Source organism: Salvelinus alpinus, chromosome 3 (genome assembly GCF_045679555.1).
Source record: "Salvelinus alpinus chromosome 3, SLU_Salpinus.1, whole genome shotgun sequence".
Lineage (NCBI taxonomy): Eukaryota > Metazoa > Chordata > Actinopteri > Salmoniformes > Salmonidae > Salvelinus > Salvelinus alpinus.
The window spans coordinates 107750438-107769571 of NC_092088.1; the positions used below are offsets into that span (position 1 = coordinate 107750438).

At 51.1% G+C, this 19134-nt stretch overlaps 1 protein-coding gene across 3 annotated transcripts in view; it reads left to right on the forward strand.

The window, feature by feature from the left end:
- The window catches only part of LOC139571666 (probable JmjC domain-containing histone demethylation protein 2C), a 222486-nt gene that overhangs the window by 29386 nt on the left and 173966 nt on the right, over positions 1–19134 (forward strand). The gene's annotated exons all lie outside the window — the stretch shown is intronic.

Consider the following 19134-nt stretch of genomic DNA (forward strand, 5'->3'; position numbering starts at 1 on the left):
GGGTGGGTTTCAATACGGCAACACTGGAACCTGCTTTCCCAGGCTGAGGCTACCCTGGGGTTGTGTTTCAATACGGCAACACTGGAACCTGCTTTCCCAGGCTGAGGCTACCCTGGGGTTGTGTTTCAATACGGCAACACTGGAACCTGCTTTCCCAGGCTGAGGCTACCCGGGGGTTGGGTTTCAATACGGCAACACTGGAACCTGCTTTCCCAGGGCGTTGGAGGATGGCGGTTTGACTTTTCAAACGATTTTTCAAATGTGGTTTAGTTTTTATGTTGCTGGTTGTGGCTGCAGGGGCAGACAGGCCAGCACGCAGACAGGCCGGCACGCAGACAGGCCGGCACGCAGACAGGCCGGCACGCAGACAGGCCGGCACGCAGACAGGCCGGCACGCAGACAGGCCGGCACGCAGACAGGCCGGCACGCAGACAGGCCGGCACGCAGCCAGACAGGCGGTGAGACAGCCAGCCAGGCGGTGAGACAGACAGCCAGCCAGGCGGTGAGACAGACAGACAGCCAGCCAGGCGGTGAGACAGACATGCCGTGAGACAGCCAGGCGGTGAGACAGACATGCCGTGAGACAGCCAGGCGGTGAGACAGCCAGGCGGTGAGACAGCCAGGCGGTGAGACAGACAGACAGCCAGCCAGGCGGTGAGACAGACATGCCGTGAGACAGCCAGGCGGTGAGACAGCCAGGCGGTGAGACAGCCAGGCGGTGAGACAGCCAGGCGGTGAGACAGCCAGGCGGTGAGACAGCCAGGCGGTGAGACAGACATGCCGTGAGACAGACATGCCGTGAGACAGACATGCCGTGAGACAGACATGCCGTGAGACAGACATGCCGTGAGACAGACATGCCGTGAGACAGACATGCCGTGAGACAGACATGCCGTGAGACAGACATGCCGTGAGACAGCCAGGCGGTGAGACAGCCATGCGGTGAGACAGACAGCCAGGCAGACAGGCGGTGAGACAGACAGCCAGGCAGACAGGCGGTGAGACAGCCAGACAGACAGTTAGCCAGACAGGCGGTGAGACAGCCAGCCAGGCGGTGAGACAGACAGGCGGTGAGGGCTACCACTCCCTCCACTTGTACCAGCCTGTTCTATTCCATAATGAACCTCTCCTGTCAGGGGATCATCTATCGTCAGACCGGCTCGAAAGCCAAATGTGTTGTTAAAGCAACACTAACCTAATCCAGGCCCGGTCTGGCGGGGAGCGCGTGTGTTCTCTAACAGAGGCCTGCTTTGTTCCCCCAGCAGCCTCCTGAGGAACATTTCTACTTTTCTCCACCCCCTCTGCTGCTAAATCTTTTGTACCTCAGCATGTTTGAGGCTAACCAATCACATGACTAAATAGTTGGACTTCTTCCCGTGTTTGCTGGTCACTGGACTCTATTCGAGTCCAGATTCTCCATGTTGTGAATTTGTTTGCCCTTGTCGGAAGCTGTTGTCCATTTTCTGGCCTTCCAACTCCTCTGTCTTCTGTAGGGTTCTGTCTGTGTGCTGGTGGGATGTTCCTGCCTTCCAACTCCTCTGTCTTCTGTAGGGTTCTGTCTGTGTGCTGGTGGGATGTTCCTGCCTTCCAACTCCTCTGTCTTCTATAGGGTTCTGTCTGTGTGCTGGTGGGATGTTCTGGCCTTCCAACTCCTCTGTCTTCTGTAGGGTTCTTTCTGTGTGCTGGTGGGATGTTCTGGCCTTCCAACTCCTCTGTCTTCTGTAGGGTTCTGTCTGTGTGCTGGTGGGATGTTCTGGCCTTCCAACTCCTCTGTCTTCTGTAGGGTTCTGTCTGTGTGCTGGTGGGATGTTCTGGCCTTCCAAATCCTCTGTCTTCTGTAGGGTTCTGTCTGTGTGCTGGTGGAGCTGGGAACGTTTCATCCAAACACATAAATCCTCAGGGTGTTTTCATGCATGGCGGGGCTTGCAGTGTAAAGACTTGGCCCGGGAAACTGTTTACTCTGCATGTCTCTGAGCGACCCGTTGTAAATTCCCTGGGCTAGAAGTTCTCTGCTAAGGTCAAGGTCATGTTATGGTTGTAATGAGAGGGAGGGGAGGTGGACAGTAGATGGTGTAAGCAGGACTGGTCTCAGCCTCAGACCGCCCTGCATTCTGATTTATAGGCTGGCTGGCGCTCGCTGTCTTCAATCACACTGACTCCTCTCCACTCTACCTACCTACCTACCTACCTACCTACCTCCACCATCACACTCTGCCCTACCTACAGATGTTGGATCTTAATTTGACCTGTATTGTTGCAGCAATTGTAACTTTTTGTCCATAATGTTTGATCAGTGGTTAGACTATCAGCTGTGGTGTTATTCTGGTAGAAAGAACCAACGCTTTGTCAGTCAGTGTGCCTAACGCGCCGCGGCTGATGGGAGGCTCCTTGCTTATAAATGTAGGATGAGACAGACAGATGAGACAGATTTTGTATAGCATGTTAATCAATTACTTATATTAGGATGTAACATTGAACCCATGCTCCACATTTCAGAAGGCTTGAATAATGTAACACAGTCGCTGCCGTGTGTTGTGGCTGCCGTTGGAGACCCACGGTTGTTTTAGCAGTCGTTCTGGGCCGTATCTGGTTGGTTGTCAGGCTGGTTGTCAGGTAGTCAGCAGTATGAGTGGTCTGGTTTCAACAGGCTGGTTGTCAGGTAGTCAGCAGTATGAGTGGTCTGGTTTCAACAGGCTGGTTGTCAGGTAGTCAGCAGTATGAGTGGTCTGGTTTCAACAGGCTGGTTGTCAGGTAGTCAGCAGTATGAGTGGTCTGGTTTCAACAGGCTGGTTGTCAGGTAGTCAGCAGTATGAGTGGTCTGGTTTCAACAGGCTGGTTGTCAGGTAGTCAGCAGTATGAGTGGTCTGGTTTCAACAGGCTGGTTGTCAGGTAGTCAGCAGTATGAGTGGTCTGGTTTCAACAGGCTGGTTGTCAGGTAGTCAGCAGTATGAGTGGTCTGGTCTGGTTTCAACAGGCTGGTTGTCAGCAGTATGAGTGGTCTGGTTTCAACAGGCTGGTTGTCAGGTAGTCAGCAGTATGAGTGGTCTGGTTTCAACAGGCTGGTTGTCAGGTAGGCAGCAGTATGAGTGGTCTGGTTTCAACAGGCTGGTTGTCAGGTAGTCAGCAGTATGAGTGGTCTGGTTTCAACAGGCTGGTTGTCAGGTAGTCAGCAGTATGAGTGGTCTGGTTTCAACAGGCTGGTTGTCAGGTAGTCAGCAGTATGAGTGGTCTGGTTTCAACAGGCTGGTTGTCAGGTAGTCAGCAGTATGAGTGGTCTGGTTTCAACAGGCTGGTTGTCAGGTAGTCAGCAGTATGAGTGGTCTGGTTTCAACAGGCTGGTTGTCAGGTAGTCAGCAGTATGAGTGGTCTGGTTGCAACAGGCTGGTTGTCAGGTAGTCAGCAGTATGAGTGGTCTGCAGCAGGCTGGTTGTCAGGTAATCAGCAGTATGAGTGGTCTGGTCTGCAGCAGGCTGGTTGTCAGGTAGTCAGCAGTATGAGTGGTCTGGTTTCAACAGGCTGGTTGTCAGGTAGTCAGCAGTATGAGTGGTCTGGTCTGGTTTCAACAGGCTGGTTGTCAGCAGTATGAGTGGTCTGGTTTCAACAGGCTGGTTGTCAGGTAGTCAGCAGTATGAGTGGTCTGGTTTCAACAGGCTGGTTGTCAGGTAGTCAGCAGTATGAGTGGTCTGGTTTCAACAGGCTGGTTGTCAGGTAGTCAGCAGTATGAGTGGTCTGGTTTCAACAGGCTGGTTGTCAGGTAGTCAGCAGTATGAGTGGTCTGGTTTCAACAGGCTGGTTGTCAGGTAGTCAGCAGTATGAGTGGTCTGGTTTCAACAGGCTGGTTGTCAGGTAGGCAGCAGTATGAGTGGTCTGGTTTCAACAGGCTGGTTGTCAGGTAGTCAGCAGTATGAGTGGTCTGGTTTCAACAGGCTGGTTGTCAGGTAGTCAGCAGTATGAGTGGTCTGGTTTCAACAGGCTGGTTGTCAGGTAGTCAGCAGTATGAGTGGTCTGGTTTCAACAGGCTGGTTGTCAGGTAGTCAGCAGTATGAGTGGTCTGGTTGCAACAGGCTGGTTGTCAGGTAGTCAGCAGTATGAGTGGTCTGGTTTCAACAGGCTGGTTGTCAGGTAGTCAGCAGTATGAGTGGTCTGGTTTCAACAGGCTGGTTGTCAGGTAGTCAGCAGTATGAGTGGTCTGGTTTCAACAGGCTGGTTGTCAGGTAGTCAGCAGTATGAGTGGTCTGCAGCAGGCTGGTTGTCAGGTAGTCAGCAGTATGAGTGGTCTGGTCTGCAGCAGGCTGGTTGTCAGGTAGTCAGCAGTATGAGTGGTCTGGTCTGCAGCAGGCTGGTTGTCAGGTAGTCAGCAGTATGAGTGGTCTGGTTTCAACAGGCTGGTTGTCAGGTAGTCAGCAGTATGAGTGGTCTGGTTTCAACAGGCTGGTTGTCAGGTAGTCAGCAGTTTGAGTGGTCAGCGGGGAGGCTAGATGCAGCAGGGGGGAGGCTAGATGCAGCAGGGGGGAGGCTATAGACAGGCAGCGGATAGTCAGGCTGATTGAGGTAGTATGTACATGTAGATAATGTGACTGCAGATATGATGAACAGAGAGTAGCAGCAGCGTAAAAGGATTCATGACAACATCACAGAGACACAGATGGCTGTGGAGAAAAAGCCTTTTCAGTCCATAAATATTGTCATGACAATTTTCTGTCCAGATCTATTTCACTGTATTTTGCTTGATGAGATTCTTGTCTCTCTGGTCTATAATTGGAGAGCAGTTCAGAGCCAGATACCCAACGAGCCGGCTACTGAGAGAGAATCCAATCGCTTTGTTTCCTCAGGGGTGAATCGCTCATCATTTGTATTCTGAACATGGACACCAGTAACCTGCATCGCTGCCTAGTTACCACTTCTCCTACATAGTAACCGTCTCACTGAGGGAGGATGGACATGGTGGTCATAGTAACCGTCTCACTGAGGGAGGATGGACATGGTGGTCGTAGTAACCGTCTCACTGAGGGGGGATGGACATGGTGGTCGTAGTAACCGTCTCACTGAGGGAGGATGGACATGGTGGTCGTAGTAACCGTCTCACTGAGGGAGGATGGACATGGTGGTCGTAGTAACCGTCTCACTGAGGGAGGATGGACATGGTGGTCGTAGTAACCGTCTCACTGAGGGAGGATGGACATGGTGGTCGTAGTAACCGTCTCACTGAGGGAGGATGGACATGGTGGTCGTAGTAACCGTCTCACTGAGGGAGGATGGACATGGTGGTCGTAGTAACCGTCTCACTGAGGGAGGATGGACATGGTGGTCGTAGTAACCGTCTCACTGAGGGAGGATGGACATGGTGGTCGTAGTAACCGTCTCACTGAGGGGGGATGGACATGGTGGTCGTAGTAACCGTCTCACTGAGGGGGGATGGACATGGTGGTCGTAGTAACCGTCTCACTGAGGGAGGATGGACATGGTGGTCGTAGTAACCGTCTCACTGAGGGAGGATGGACATGGTGGTCGTAGTAACCGTCTCACTGAGGGAGGATGGACATGGTGGTCGTAGTAACCGTCTCACTGAGGGAGGATGGACATGGTGGTCGTAGTAACCGTCTCACTGAGGGGGGATGGACATGGTGGTCGTAGTAACCGTCTCACTGAGGGGGGATGGACATGGTGGTCGTAGTAACCGTCTCACTGAGGGAGGATGGACATGGTGGTCGTAGTAACCGTCTCACTGAGGGAGGATGGACATGGTGGTCGTAGTAACCGTCTCACTGAGGGAGGATGGACATGGTGGTCGTAGTAACCGTCTCACTGAGGGAGGATGGACATGGTGGTCGTAGTAACCGTCTCACTGAGGGGGGATGGACATGGTGGTCGTAGTAACCGTCTCACTGAGGGAGGATGGACATGGTGGTCGTAGTAACCGTCTCACTGAGGGAGGACGGACATGGTGGTCGTAGTAACCGTCTCACTGAGGGAGGACGGACATGGTGGTCGTAGTAACCGTCTCACTGAGGGAGGACGGACATGGTGGTCGTAGTAACCGTCTCACTGAGGGAGGACGGACATGGTGGTCGTAGTAACCGTCTCACTGAGGGAGGACGGACATGGTGGTCGTAGTAACCGTCTCACTGAGGGAGGACGGACATGGTGGTCGTAGTAACCGTCTCACTGAGGGAGGACGGACATGGTGGTCGTAGTAACCGTCTCACTGAGGGAGGACGGACATGGTGGTCGTAGTAACCGTCTCACTGAGGGAGGACGGACATGGTGGTCGTAGTAACCGTCTCACTGAGGGAGGACGGACATGGTGGTCGTAGTAACCGTCTCACTGAGGGAGGACGGACATGGTGGTCGTAGTAACCGTCTCACTGAGGGAGGACGGACATGGTGGTCGTAGTAACCGTCTCACTGAGGGAGGACGGACATGGTGGTCGTAGTAACCGTCTCACTGAGGGAGGACGGACATGGTGGTCGTAGTAACCGTCTCACTGAGGGAGGACGGACATGGTGGTCGTAGTAACCGTCTCACTGAGGGAGGACGGACATGGTGGTCGTAGTAACCGTCTCACTGAGGGAGGACGGACATGGTGGTCGTAGTAACCGTCTCACTGAGGGGGGGATGGACATGGTGGTCGTAGTAACCGTCTCACTGAGGGGGGATGGACATGGTGGTCGTAGTAACCGTCTCACTGAGGGAGGATGGACATGGTGGTCGTAGTAACCGTCTCACTGAGGGGGGATGGACATGGTGGTCGTAGTAACCCTCTCACTGAGGGGGGATGGACATGGTGGTCGTAGTAACCGTCTCACTGAGGGGGGATGGTCATGGTGGTCGTAGTAACCGTCTCACTGAGGGAGGATGGACATGGTGGTCGTAGTAACCGTCTCACTGAGGGAGGATGGACATGGTGGTCGTAGTAACCGTCTCACTGAGGGAGGATGGACATGGTGGTCGTAGTAACCGTCTCACTGAGGGAGGATGGACATGGTGGTCGTAGTAACCGTCTCACTGAGGGAGGATGGACATGGTGGTCGTAGTAACCGTCTCACTGAGGGAGGATGGACATGGTGGTCGTAGTAACCGTCTCACTGAGGGAGGATGGACATGGTGGTCGTAGTAACCGTCTCACTGAGGGAGGATGGACATGGTGGTCGTAGTAACCGTCTCACTGAGGGAGGATGGACATGGTGGTCGTAGTAACCGTCTCACTGAGGGAGGATGGACATGGTGGTCGTAGTAACCGTCTCACTGAGGGAGGATGGACATGGTGGTCGTAGTAACCGTCTCACTGAGGGAGGATGGACATGGTGGTCGTAGTAACCGTCTCACTGAGGGAGGATGGACATGGTGGTCGTAGTAACCGTCTCACTGAGGGAGGATGGACATGGTGGTCGTAGTAACCGTCTCACTGAGGGAGGATGGACATGGTGGTCGTAGTAACCGTCTCACTGAGGGAGGATGGACATGGTGGTCGTAGTAACCGTCTCACTGAGGGAGGATGGACATGGTGGTCGTAGTAACCGTCTCACTGAGGGAGGATGGACATGGTGGTCGTAGTAACCGTCTCACTGAGGGAGGATGGACATGGTGGTCGTAGTAACCGTCTCACTGAGGGGGGATGGACATGGTGGTCGTAGTAACCGTCTCACTGAGGGAGGATGGACATGGTGGTCGTAGTAACCGTCTCACTGAGGGAGGATGGACATGGTGGTCGTAGTAACCGTCTCACTGAGGGAGTGTGTGAGAGGAGAGAGCTGATTGGTTTGGTGAGAGAGCTGATTGGTTTGGTGTGAGAGGAGAGAGAGCTGATTGCTTTGGTGTGAGAGGAGAGAGAGCTGATTGCTTTGGTGTGAGAAGAGAGAGAGATTGGTTTGGTGTAAGAGAGAGCTGATTGGTTTGGTGTGAGAGAGAGCTGATTGGTTTGGTGTGAGAGAGAGCTGATTGGTTTGGTGTGAGAGAGAGCTGATTGCTTTGGTGTAAGAGAGAGCTGATTGCTTTGGTGTAAGAGAGAGCTGATTGCTTTGGTGTAAGAGAGAGCTGATTGCTTTGGTGTGAGAGAGAGCTGATTGCTTTGGTGTGAGAGAGAGCTGATTGCTTTGGTGTGAGAGAGAGCGGATTGCTTTGGTGTGAGAAGAGAGAGAGAGCTGATTGGTTTGGTGTGAGAGAGAGCTGATTGCTTTGGTGTAAGAGAGAGCTGATTGCTTTGGTGTGAGAGAGCGGATTGCTTTGGTGTGAGAAGAGAGAGAGAGCTGATTGCTTTGTTGTGAGAGAGAGCTGATTGCTTTGGTGTAAGAGAGAGCTGATTGCTTTGGTGTGAGAGAGCGGATTGCTTTGGTGTGAGAGAGAGCTGATTGCTTTGGTGTGAGAGAACAGCAAACGACCCTCGGTCAGATCCGTTGCGTTGACTGGAGCCTTTATATACTGAACAACAACACACGACCCTCGGTCAGATCCGTTGTGTTGACTGGAGCCTTAGATTAAGGCTGAGTCCCAAATGGCACCATATTCCCTATATTAACACTACTGTTGACCAGAGCCCTATTCCCTATATAGAACACTACTGTTGACCAGAGCCATATTCCCTATATTAACACTACTGTTGACCAGAGCCCTATTCCCTATATAGTACACTACTGTTGACCAAAGCCCTATTCCCTATATAGAACACTACTGTTGACCAGGGCCCTATTCCCTATATAGAACACTACTGTTGACCAGAGCCCTATTCCCTATATAGAACACTACTGTTGACCAGAGCCCTATTCCCTATATAGAACACTACTGTTGACCAGAGCCCTATTCCCTATATAGAACACTACTGTTGACCAGAGCCCTATTCCCTATATAGAACACTACTGTTGACCAGAGCCCTATTCCCTATATAGAACACTACTGTTGACCAGGGCCCTATTCCCTATATAGAACACTACTGTTGACCAGAGCCATATTCCCTATATAGAACACTACTGTTGACCAGAGCCCTATTCCCTATATAGAACACTACTGTTGACCAGAGCCCTATTCCCTATATAGAACACTACTGTTGACCAGAGCCCTATTCCCTATATAGAACACTACTGTTGACCAGAGCCCTATTCCCTATATAGAACACTACTGTTGACCAGAGCCCTATTCCCTATATAGAACACTACTGTTGACCAGGGCCCTATTCCCTATATAGAACACTACTGTTGACCAGAGCCCTATTCCCTATATAGAACACTACTGTTGACCAGGGCCCTATTCCCTATATAGAACACTACTGTTGACCAGAGCCCTATTCCCTATATAGAACACTACTGTTGACCAGGGCCCTATTCCCTATATAGAACACTACTGTTGACCAGAGCCCTATTCCCTATATAGAACACTACTGTTGACCAGGGCCCTATTCCCTATATAGAACACTACTGTTGACCAGAGCCCTATTCCCTATATAGAACACTACTGTTGACCAGGGCCCTATTCCCTATATAGAACACTACTGTTGACCAGGGCCCTATTCCCTATATAGAACACTACTGTTGACCAGGGCCCTATTCCCTATATAGAACACTACTGTTGACCAGAGCCCTATTCCCTATATAGAACACTACTGTTGACCAGGGCCCTATTCCCTATATAGAACACTACTGTTGACCAGAGCCCTATTCCCTATATAGAACACTACTGTTGACCAGGGCCCTATTCCCTATATAGAACACTACTGTTGACCAGAGCCCTATTCCCTATATAGAACACTACTGTTGACCAGAGCCCTATTCCCTATATAGAACACTACTGTTGACCAGGGCCCTATTCCCTATATAGAACACTACTGTTGACCAGGGCCCATAGGGAATATATATGTGTGTGTGTGAGAGAGACATGTCTGTGACGCGGCCAGTCGCCAGTCCACTGCTGCCAGAGTTGTAATCATTCTGTGAGACTGTGTTGTCATTCATTTCTTCAGCTTGGTGAACCAGAACTATCAATCTGAAGTCCATATCACTGCAATCAGCAGCAGTAATGTGTGGAACAGCATCCACTTTAAACACTGTAGAATCCATTAGTATCAGAGGATCAGGGAGAAACTGAAGCTCTGTTGGTCTACAAAATACCACAAGGATTTCAGAGCTACTAGTTAAAAAAATCAGAAGACATTTTGTTTGTCTTTGAAAGTTTATTTTGTCAAATCCTTCATTTGAGAGAGGCTAGCTTTGAGAGAGAGAGACGTGTTCTGTTAACCTGATAACTATTGTCACTCTGTCAGGGTCCTCTATGGGGGGGTCATCCTACCCCTCTCTATCCAGACGCAGGGCTGGGGGTTGCTAGTGAGCCCACTGAAAGGACCGGGTGGAATCCCCAGTCACTGAGTCAACAGCCAGTCATCTGGCCCTGTCTGTCTACTGCTGCAGACCACTCTGTCCTGGACCCCTCTGGCAGCTGTTGGCATCCCGTGCTCGGTCAGGTGGTGTCTCTCAGCCGGCTAGCTCAGGGAGGAAAGATGACATCCTGTCAGAGTAAATCGTTACAGGGCTGATGGTTCTCTGTCCTTTTAATGATCAGTCTGTAGGAGCACAGCTACTTCAGTGCTGCGTGCATGGTGCCCATAGTCCTGTGGTGTGTACTATGAGGAGGGAAGGAGGATGGTCCTGTGGTGTGTACTATGGGGAGGGAAGGAGGATGGTCCTGTGGTGTGTACTATGAGGAGGGAAGGAGGATGGTCCTGTGGTGTGTACTATGGGGAGGGAAGGAGGACGGTCCTGTGGTGTGTACTATGAGGAGGGAAGGAGGATGGTCCTGTGGTGTGTACTATGAGGAGGGAAGGAGGATGGTCCTGTGGTGTGTACTATGAGGAGGGAAGGAGGATGGTCCTGTGGTGTGTACTATGAGGAGGGAAGGAGGATGGTCCTGTGGTGTGTACTATGAGGAGGGAAGGAGGATGGTCCTGTGGTGTGTACTATGAGGAGGGAAGGAGGATGGTCCTGTGGTGTGTACTATGAGGAGGGAAGGAGGACGGTCCTGTGGTGTGTACTATGAGGAGGGAAGGAGGACGGTCCTGTGGTGTGTACTATGAGGAGGGAAGGAGGATGGTCCTGTGGTGTGTACTATGAGGAGGGAAGGAGGATGGTCCTGTGGTGTGTACTATGAGGAGGGAAGGAGGATGGTCCTGTGGTGTGTACTATGAGGAGGGAAGGAGGATGGTCCTGTGGTGTGTACTATGAGGAGGGAAGGAGGATGGTCCTGTGGTGTGTACTATGAGGAGGGAAGGAGGACGGTCCTGTGGTGTGTACTATGAGGAGGGAAGGAGGACGGTCCTGTGGTGTGTACTATGAGGAGGGAAGGAGGACGGTCCTGTGGTGTGTACTATGAGGAGGGAAGGAGGATGGTCCTGTGGTGTGTACTATGAGGAGGGAAGGAGGATGGTCCTGTGGTGTGTACTATGAGGAGGGAAGGAGGACGGTCCTGTGGTGTGTACTATGAGGAGGGAAGGAGGACGGTCCTGTGGTGTGTACTATGAGGAGGGAAGGAGGACGGTCCTGTGGTGTGTACTATGAGGAGGGAAGGAGGACGGTCCTGTGGTGTGTACTATGAGGAGGGAAGGAGGATGGTCCTGTGGTGTGTACTATGGGGAGGGAAGGAGGACGGTCCTGTGGTGTGTACTATGGGGAGGGAGGGCGGTCCTGTGGGGAGGGAATGAGGACGGTCCTGTGGTGTGTACTATGGGGAGGGAATGAGGACGGTCCTGTGGGGAGGGAAGGAGGACGGTCCTGTGGTGTGTACTATGAGGAGGGAAGGAGGATGGTCCTGTGGTGTGTACTATGAGGAGGGAAGGAGGACGGTCCTGTGGTGTGTACTATGAGGAGGGAAGGAGGACGGTCCTGTGGTGTGTACTATGGGGAGGGAATGAGGACTGTCCTGTGGTGTGTACTATGGGGAGGGAATGAGGACTGTCCTGTGGTGTGTACTATGGGGAGGGAAGGAGGACGGTCCTGTGGGCTATGGGGAGGGAAGGAGGACGGTCCTGTGTACTATGGGGAGGGAATGAGGATGGTCCTGTGGCGAGGGAATGAGGAACCCTCGTAGTGGTGCAGCCTGGCTGTGATGAAGGAACCCTCGTAGTGGTGCAGCCTGGCTGTGATGAAGGAACCCTCGTAGTGGTGCAGCCTGGCTGTGATGAAGGAACCCTCGTAGTGTTGCAGCCTGGCTGTGATGAAGGAACCCTTGTAGTGATGCAGCCTGGCTGTGATGAAGGAACCCTTGTAGTGATGCAGCCTGGCTGTGATGAAGGAACCCTCGTAGTGGTGCAGCCTGGCTGTGATGAAGGAACCCTCGTAGTGGTGCAGCCTGGCTGCGATGAAGGAACCCTCGTAGTGATGCAGCCTGGCTGTGATGAAGGAACCCTCGTAGTGGTGCAGCCTGGCTGTGATGAAGGAACCCTCGTAGTGGTGCAGCCTGGCTGTGATGAAGGAACCCTCGTAGTGATGCAGCCTGGCTGTGATGAAGGAACCCTCGTAGTGGTGCAGCCTGGCTGTGATGAAGGAACCCTCGTAGTGGTGCAGCCTGGCTGTGATGAAGGAACCCTCGTAGTGGTGCAGCCTGGCTGTGATGAAGGAACCCTCGTAGTGGTGCAGCCTGGCTGTGATGAAGGAACCCTCGTAGTGGTGCAGCCTGGCTGTGATGAAGGAACCCTCGTAGTGGTGCAGCCTGGCTGTGATGAAGGAACCCTCGTAGTGGTGCAGCCTGGATGCAGTACAGTCTAACTCTATCCATCAGATTAGTACTTGAATGGCAACCTAATCCCTATATAGTGCACTACTTTTAACTGGGCCCCCCCCTTCTCTCCAAAATAGGGAGTAGTAGGGTGCTATTTGGGAATCAGCAGGGCTTACAACAGGGCTTAGTGCAGGGTTCATGTTAACGACCAACACAGCGTAGTCTGAAGAGCTGTGTTCTGGGGGGGAGCAGATAATGAAGAGGGAAGCTCTGACATGAAGGTATTACAGTCTGCTTTAATCAGCTGTGGGGTCAGCTCTCATCTCTCTACGGTGGCACGTTGATGGCTTTATTAAGGTCCTCTGTTTGGAAATCCCTCTAGTCTCTCGCTCTGTCTCTGTTGGGCTTTCTGCCTCGGTCTGCCTCTGTCTGTCTTTACCTCCATTTCCTGCTCTTCCCCCCCTTTCACGGGTGCACATGGGAGTTGAATTAGAGCGGGGGGGGGGGTGAATGTCGGTTAGACTGTTAGACTGTTAGACTGCTGGTGTCTGTTAGACTGTTAGACTGCTGGTGTCTGTTAGACTGTTAGACTGCTGGTGACTGTTAGACTGCCGGTGTCTGTTAGACTGTTAGACTGTTAGACTGCTGTTAGACTGTTAGACTGCTGGTGTCTGTTAGACTGTTAGGCTGCTGGTGTCTGTTAGACTGTTAGACTGCTGGTGTCTGTTAGACTGTTAGACTGCTGGTGTCTGTTAGACTGTTAGACTGCTGGTGTCTGTTAGACTGTTAGACTGCTGGTGTCTGTTAGACTGTTAGACTGTTAGGCTGCTGGTGTCAGACTGTTAGGCTGCTGGTGTCTGTTAGACTGTTAGACTGCTGGTGGCTGTTAGACTGTTAGACTGCTGGTGTCTGTTAGACTGTTAGACTGCTGGTGTCTGTTAGACTGTTAGACTGCTGGTGTCTGTTAGACTGTTAGACTGTTAGGCTGCTGGTGTCAGACTGTTAGGCTGCTGGTGTCTGTTAGACTGTTAGACTGCTGGTGTCGGTTAGACTGTTAGGCTGCTGGTGTCTGTTAGACTGTTAGACTGTTAGACTGCTGGTGTCTGTTAGACTGTTAGACTGCTGGTGTCGGTTAGACTGTTAGGCTGCTGGTGTCTGTTAGACTGTTAGACTGTTAGACTGCTGGTGTCTGTTAGACTGTTAGACTGTTAGACTGCTGGTGTCTGTTAGACTGTTAGGCTGCTGGTGTCTGTTAGACTGTTAGACTGCTGGTGGCTGTTAGACTGTTAGACTGTTAGACTGCTGGTGTCTGTTAGACTGTTAGACTGCTGGTGGCTGTTAGACTGTTAGACTGTTAGACTGCTGGTGTCTGTTAGACTGTTAGGCTGCCGGTGTCTGTTAGACTGTTAGACTGCTGGTGTCTGTTAGACTGTTAGACTGCTGGTGGCTGTTAGACTGTTAGACTGTTAGGCTGCTGGTGTCTGTTAGACTGTTAGACTGCTGGTGTCTGTTAGACTGTTAGACTGCTGGTGTCTGTTAGACTGTTAGACTGTTAGGCTGCTGGTGTCTGTTAGACTGTTAGACTGCTGGTGTCTGTTAGACTGTTAGACTGCCGGTGTCTGTTAGACTGTTAGGCTGCTGGTGTCTGTTAGACTGTTAGACTGTTAGACTGCTGGTGTCTGTTAGACTGTTAGACTGCTGGTGTCTGTTAGACTGTTAGACTGCTGGTGTCTGTTAGACTGTTAGACTGCTGGTGTCTGTTAGACTGTTAGACTGCTGGTGTCTGTTAGACTGTTAGACTGTTAGGCTGCTGGTGTCTGTTAGACTGTTAGACTGCTGGTGGCTGTTAGACTGTTAGACTGCTGGTGTCTGTTAGACTGTTAGACTGCTGGTGTCTGTTAGACTGTTAGGCTGCTGGTGTCTGTTAGACTGTTAGACTGCTGGTGTCTGTTAGACTGTTAGACTGCTGGTGTCTGTTAGACTGCTGGTGTCTGTTAGACTGCTGGTGTCTGTTAGACTGTTAGACTGCTGGTGTCTGTTAGACTGTTAGACTGCTGGTGTCTGTTAGACTGTTAGGCTGCTGGTGTCTGTTAGACTGTTAGGCTGCTGGTGTCTGTTAGACTGCTGGTGTCTGTTAGACTGCTGGTGTCTGTTAGACTGTTAGACTGCTGGTGTCTGTTAGACTGTTAGACTGCTGGTGTCTGTTAGACTGTTAGACTGTTAGACTGCTGGTGTCTGTTAGACTGTTAGACTGTTAGGCTGCTGGTGTCTGTTAGACTGTTAGGCTGCTGGTGTCTGTTAGACTGTTAGGCTGCTGGTGTCTGTTAGACTGTTAGGCTGCTGGTGTCTGTTAGACTGTTAGACTGCTGGTGGCTGTTAGACTGTTAGACTGCTGGTGTCTGTTAGACTGTTAGACTGCTGGTGTCTGTTAGACTGTTAGACTGCTGGTGGCTGTTAGACTGTTAGGCTGCTGGTGTCTGTTAGACTGTTAGACTGCTGGTGTCTGTTAGACTGTTAGACTGCTGGTGTCTGTTAGACTGCTGGTGTCTGTTAGACTGTTAGACTGCTGGTGTCTGTTAGACTGTTAGACTGCTGGTGTCTGTTAGACTGTTAGGCTGCTGGTGTCTGTTAGACTGTTAGACTGCTGGTGTCTGTTAGACTGTTAGGCTGCTGGTGTCTGTTAGACTGTTAGACTGCTGGTGTCTGTTAGACTGTTAGACTGCTGGTGTCTGTTAGACTGTTAGGCTGCTGGTGTCTGTTAGACTGTTAGACTGCTGGTGTCTGTTAGACTGTTAGACTGCTGGTGTCTGTTAGACTGTTAGACTGCTGGTGTCTGTTAGACTGTTAGACTGCTGGTGTCTGTTAGACTGTTAGGCTGCTGGTGTCTGTTAGACTGTTAGACTGCTGGTGTCTGTTAGACTGTTAGACTGCTGGTGTCTGTTAGACTGCTGGTGTCTGTTAGACTGTTAGACTGCTGGTGTCTGTTAGACTGTTAGACTGTTAGGCTGCTGGTGTCTGTTAGACTGTTAGACTGCTGGTGTCTGTTAGACTGTTAGACTGCTGGTGTCTGTTAGACTGTTAGGCTGCTGGTGTCTGTTAGACTGTTAGACTGCTGGTGTCTGTTAGACTGTTAGACTGCTGGTGTCTGTTAGACTGTTAGACTGCTGGTGTCTGTTAGACTGTTAGACTGCTGGTGTCTGTTAGACTGTTAGACTGTTAGGCTGCTGGTGTCTGTTAGACTGTTAGACTGCTGTTGTCTGTTAGACTGTTAGACTGCTGGTGACTGTTAGACTGTTAGACTGCTGGTGTCTGTTAGACTGTTAGACTGCTGGTGTCTGTTAGACTGTTAGACTGCTGGTGTCTGTTAGACTGTTAGACTGTTAGGCTGCTGGTGTCTGTTAGACTGTTAGACTGTTAGACTGCTGGTGTCTGTTAGACTGTTAGACAGTTAGACTGCTGGTGTCTGTTAGACTGTTAGGCTGCTGGTGTCTGTTAGACTGTTAGACTGCTGGTGTCTGTTAGACTGTTAGGCTGCTGGTGTCTGTTAGACTGTTAGACTGCTGGTGTCTGTTAGACTGTTAGACTGCTGGTGTCTGTTAGACTGTTAGACTGCTGGTGTCTGTTAGACTGTTAGACTGCTGGTGTCTGTTAGACTGTTAGACTGCTGGTGGCTGTTAGACTGTTAGACTGCTGGTGTCTGTTAGACTGTTAGACTGCTGGTGGCTGTTAGACTGTTAGACTGCTGGTGGCTGTTAGACTGCTGGTGGCTGTTAGACTGTTAGACTGCTGGTGGCTGTTAGACTGTTAGACTGTTAGGCTGCTGGTGTCTGTTAGACTGTTAGGCTGCTGGTGGCTGTTAGACTGTTAGACTGCTGGTGTCTGTTAGACTGTTAGACTGCTGGTGTCTGTTAGACTGTTAGACTGCTGGTGGCTGTTAGACTGTTAGACTGCTGGTGGCTGTTAGACTGTTAGACTGCTGGTGGCTGTTAGACTGTTAGACTGCTGGTGGCTGTTAGACTGTTAGACTGCTGGTGTCTGTTAAACTGTTAGACTGCTGGTGTCTGTTAGACTGTTAGACTGCTGGTGGCTGTTAGACTGTTAGACTGCTGGTGTCTGTTAGACTGTTAGACTGCTGGTGGCTGTTAGACTGTTAGACTGTTAGACTGCTGGTGTCTGTTAGACTGTTAGACTGTTAGGCTGCTGGTGTCTGTTAGACTGTTAGACTGTTAGACTGCTGGTGTCTGTTAGACTGTTAGACTGTTAGACTGCTGGTGGCTGTTAGACTGTTAGACTGCTGGTGGCTGTTAGACTGTTAGACTGCTGGTGGCTGTTAGACTGTTAGACTGTTAGACTGCTGGTGTCTGTTAGACTGTTAGACTGTTAGGCTGCTGGTGTCTGTTAGACTGTTAGACTGCTGGTGGCTGTTAGACTGTTAGACTGCTGGTGTCTGTTAGACTGTTAGACTGCTGGTGTCTGTTAGACTGTTAGACTGCTGGTGACTGCCTGAGCTGTACTGGCAGGGTGGGGGTGGAGGGAGGGACCTGAGCTGTACTGGCAGGGTGGGGGTGGAGGGAAGGATCTGAGCTGTACTGGCAGGGTGGGGGTAGAGGGAGGGACCTGAGCTGTACTGGCAGGGTGGGGGTGGAGGGAAGGATCTGAGCTGTACTGGCAGGGTGGGGGTAGAGGGAGGGACCTGAGCTGTACTGGCAGGGTGGGGGAGGAGGGAGGGACCTGAGCTGTACTGGCAGGGTGGGGGTGGAGGGAGGGACCTGAGCTGTACTGGCAGGGTGGGGGTGGAGGGAGGGACCTGAGCTGTACTGGCAGGGTGGGGGTAGAGGGAGGGACCTGAGCTGTACTGGCAGGGTGGGGGTGGAGGGAGGGACCTGAGCTGTACTGGCAGGGTGGGGGTAGAGGGAGGGACCTGAGCTGTACTGGCAGGGTGGGGGTGGAGAAAGGGACCTGAGCTGTATTGGCAGGGTGGGGGGGAGGGAGGGCGAGAGCACGAGAGAGAGAGGGAGGGCGAGAGCACGAGAGAGGGAGGGCGAGAGCACGAGAGAGGGAGGGCGAGAGCACGAGAGAGGGAGGGCGAGAGCACGAGAGAGGGAGGGCGAGAGCACGAGAGAGGGAGGGCGAGAGCACGAGAGAGGGAGGGCGAGAGCACGAGAGAGGGAGGGCGAGAGCACGAGAGAGGGAGGGCGAGAGCACGAGAGAGGGAGGGCGAGAGCACGAGAGAGGGAGAGGGAGGGCGAGAGCGAGAGAGAGAGAGGGACGAGAGCAGAGAGAGAGAGAGAGAGGGAGGTGTGGTGCAATGTAGTGCGCTGCCAACCCACAGCTCTCTGCGTCCTCCCCCAACAGGACGGGTAGCCTATCCTCATCAGAGAGGTCTTTGAAACCTTGAATAAGAGTTTCAAATTTGGGGAAATGACACTCTCTAATTGTTTTGTATTTTTTACATTTTGTCAGGAAATGCAGCTCTGTCTCGGGTTCTGCTGTTGTGCAGTGGTTGCACAGTCTTTCCTCTACAGGGAGCCAGGTTTTCCTGTGTCTACCCTTCTCAATGGCAAGGCTGTGCTCACTGAGCCTGTACTTTGTCAAGGTTTTTCTAAGGTTTTGATCAGTAACCATGGTCAAATATTTAGCCACGGTGTACTGTCGATTTAGGGCCAGATAGCACTGCATTTTGCTTTGTGTTTGTGCTTGTGTTTCCCAATAAGCAATATAGTTTTGTTTTGACTGTGTTGTAATTTGGTTTATCCTGATTGATTGGATGTTCTGGTCCTGAGGCTTCAGTGTGTTAGTAGAACAGGTTTGTTCTCTCTCTGTCTCTCTCTCTCTCTCAATTCAAGGGGCTTTATTGGCATGGGAAACATGTGTTAACATTGCCAAAGCAAGTGAGGTAGGTAATATACAAAAGTCAAATAAAAATGAACAGTAAACATTACACATACAGAAGTTTCAAAACAATAAAGACATTACAAATGTCATATTATATATATGCAGTGTTGTAACAATGTACAAATGGTTAAAGCACACAAGTTAAAATAAATAAACATAAATATGGGTTGTATTTACAGTGGTGTTTGTTCTTCACTGGTTGCCCTTTTCTTGTGGCAACAGGTCACAAATCTTGCTGCTGTGATGGCACACTGTGGAATTTCACCCAGTAGATATGGGAGTTTATCAAAATTGGATTTGTTTTCGAATTCTTTCTCTCTCTCTCTCTCTCTCTCTCTCTCTCATTCAATTCAAGGGGCTTTATTGGCATGGGAAACATGTGTTAACATTGCCAAAGCAAGTGAAGTAGATATTATACAAAAGTGAAATAAACAATACAAATTAACAGTAAACATTACACATACAGAAGTTTCAAAACAATAAAGACATTACAAATGTTATATTATATATATACAGTGTTGTAACAATGTACAAATGGTTAA